General features: G+C 40.9%; 1 non-coding gene across 1 annotated transcript; it reads left to right on the top strand.

The window, feature by feature from the left end:
* The first annotated feature begins 453 nt into the window (after positions 1-453).
* On the top strand, positions 454-679 carry LOC123572716 (small nucleolar RNA U3). The gene has a single exon (XR_006697250.1). It is a non-coding gene; the product is annotated as a small nucleolar RNA U3 (small nucleolar RNA).
* The last annotated feature ends 2359 nt before the right edge of the window (positions 680-3038 follow it).

Below are 3038 nucleotides of genomic sequence, written 5' to 3'. Positions count from 1 at the left end.
GAAAAGAAATATTTCAGGAAGTGTATCCCAGGAAAAAGCATGTTGGATGGTACAGGGCTGAACTGTCATGGTGGGTTTGAGAAGGAGTAATGAGGCATAGTAGCACGTAAGGTATAGGGCAGGGGACAGAGGGGAGCAGCAGGACATCACTCTGGGATGGTAGGCAGAGGCCAGATCATACAAGGTTTTTAAAATTATGATAAGAGTTTATATTTTATCCAGAAGAAGGAGCAGGGGGAATTAAAGGATTTAAATAGGAGTCTGTTGTGATTCAATTTGGATTTTAGGAAGATCACCCTGATTGGTGGAAATATTGCCTGGAAGGGAGTGAGACTGAGTCAGGAAGACCAGCTGAGAGGCGATGGCAGTCGTCTGGGCCTGGAACAACCAGGGATTGGACCAGGGCAGTCAAAGTGGGCTTGGAGGCCAGGGAGCAGAATTAAAATACATTGAGAGATTATACTTCATGGATCAATTCTATAGTTTGTTACTAGGGAAGTTTCTCTGAATGAGTACAGAGCTGCAGAAGAGCAGCAGAACCCACAAGGAGAAGGTGCAGGGTGATCCTGAGTGTGAAGCTGGCTAGTGGAGTTGCTTTGCTGCTACTGCCACTTGCCACTGATGGTCGTTCTCCTCTTCCTTTGGGTGAGGAAGAAGGGGAGAATCCAGGTGGAGTGGTTCCAGTTAAAAAAAGAAGAAAAAAGGAAAAATAAATAAAATACATATAAAGTTATCAGAAAATGGCAAGGATTTAGAGTAAATGCTTGGCTTTAGTTTTGGGCAAAGCAGAATACAGAAAAATCACTAAACCAGGCAGGGGGATATTGGCTTAGTAATCGTTTTGGAGATATTACTTCAGAGTTATTACTTCAAATATTATTACTTTTGAAGTTTTATATCTGTCTAGTTGGAATTGAAGGAGGGACACCCTGGTATCGAGGTCTAGTAAGTGGCTAAAATATGAATCTGGAGCTCAGAAGAAAAGCCTGAGCTAAAGACATAGATTTGACCGTTGTTTGTCATAGAAAGTAGAGTAAACTGTAAGGGTGCAGGAAGATATCTAGGGAAGACACACAGAATGCAAAGGGAAAAGGACCAAGAACAAAGCTCTGGAGTGCATACCCACTTAAAACAATTTTTTTAAGGTAAAAAATTCTTATTATAAAAGTAATACAAATGAAAACAAATATTGAGAAAAGACAAAGTTATCTATTTACTGTCCTGCCATCCTACTACAACCACAGTGAGTAATTTGATTGACTTTGTCATCTTTTTATCCTGTGCTGGATGTGTTATTTCAGTCATGATTACAGCCATTCATACGCTTTTGTATCTTGCAATTTTTATTTAATATAACATTTTCTCATGTTTTAAATAATATTCATTACTAATTTTCAAAGAGTACTTAATGTACCATTCATATATATCCTTTTATTGACTGTTTCCTGGACCAGAGGATGGCAAACAACGGTACCACATTTATAAATAGTTTTATTGGGACACAGCCATACCCATATTGTTTACATATTGTCTGTGGCTGCTTTGTGTTACATACGGCAGTGTTGACAAGTTATGACTGAGACAGTATGGCCTGCAAACCCTAAAATATTTATTTTCTGATCATTTATAGAAAAAGTTTGCTGACTCCTGACCTAAATTTTTAGGTGGTTTATATTTTGGGCTATTAAAAGTAATGCCACTTGGAACATCTTTGTGTTCCAAGATGCCTTCAAGATCTCCCTTGAGTGGTTATGGCTGAGGGAAGCAGTGAAGGGGGTAGACACCGCAATCTGCAGCCCCTCCCCTTCTAGCTCAGTGCAAGGCAGATGAGCTGCAGTTCTGCCATTCCCACACACAATTGACTTCATGCCAACTTTTACTCTCCATGCGGTCCAGGTAAACCAAGAATGCTGTATAAACTTGGATGTCATCTCCTGTCCCTCATTCCATCATTTCTAAATACTTAGTGTGGGTGCCCATCCAGCCACCCTTGAAGGGCCTGTGAGGGAGCACAGCTGCTGTGAACACTACCGGGGCGCAGCCTGCTGCAGCTGGGGGTCAGCTCAGAATCTCCATGTTCCTCCATGCTGGCTAGTGCAGTGCTCCTAGAATACCCACTGCTAATGAGAAGCAGGAGGAGCTGTCAGTAGACAGAGAAATCAAGGGCAGATGACAAGGGCAAAGAGCATGAGAGGTCACGGAAATCTGGGGTACGTTTCAATGAGAGAGGAATGGTGAACTGCCCCATGGAGGAGAAAGGTGAGCTGAAGACTGAAGATCTTCCACTGGATTTGTTAATGGAATTTTCTCTGGTGCCTTTGTCTGAACAATATTAGCAGAGTTGAGGGACAGACGCTTGATTACAGAGAACTGGAAAGTAAATGAAAGGTGGGAGAGTGAATTTAAAGTATTTGTATTGCTTGTTTGATTCTCAGCTGCCTCTCTCCTAGATTAAAAGCTCAGAGGAAGCAGAGGTGACATTGACCTTGATCAACATTAAAACCCTAATACCAGCTGCTATGCCCAATCCATAGTAGGCATTTAATAAATATTTAGTGAATGAGAGGAGACACAGTGGTAGATAAGGACATTAAGTACAAGGGATACCAGGGAGACTTTTTATTTCCTTACATAAACTTGAGAAAAAAATAGAAGAGCTTGAAAATATACACAGAGTGAGGTTTCAGAGAAAGTATAAAAGGACAGACCTGCCTTAGATATTAAAGCACATATTTGGCATTTCCTCTAGCTTTTCCTAAAAATCATCCAAAGGCAAAAAATGAATGCAAAAACCAAAAATATGAACTCCACTATGATTAAAGTAAGGAGCTGTAAATTCCCAAAGCAATAACAGAGAAGGTAAGAATTGATAAGAATGGAGACAGAGAATGTAGAGATTGCAGATCTCAAAGAGCCATCAAAGGTAAAAGGAATACTCCTTGAGGCGCAAAACCCCAAACCCTCACTGCAACAGGGTACACAGATAAGGGGCAGAGGTGCTTCTGCACACTATTTGCCTTTAAAAATTGGAGAAAGCA

This window comes from Macaca fascicularis, chromosome 3, assembly GCF_037993035.2.
Source record: "Macaca fascicularis isolate 582-1 chromosome 3, T2T-MFA8v1.1".
Classification (NCBI taxonomy): Eukaryota; Metazoa; Chordata; class Mammalia; order Primates; family Cercopithecidae; genus Macaca; species Macaca fascicularis.
This window is presented reverse-complemented; position numbering and strand designations above follow the sequence as displayed.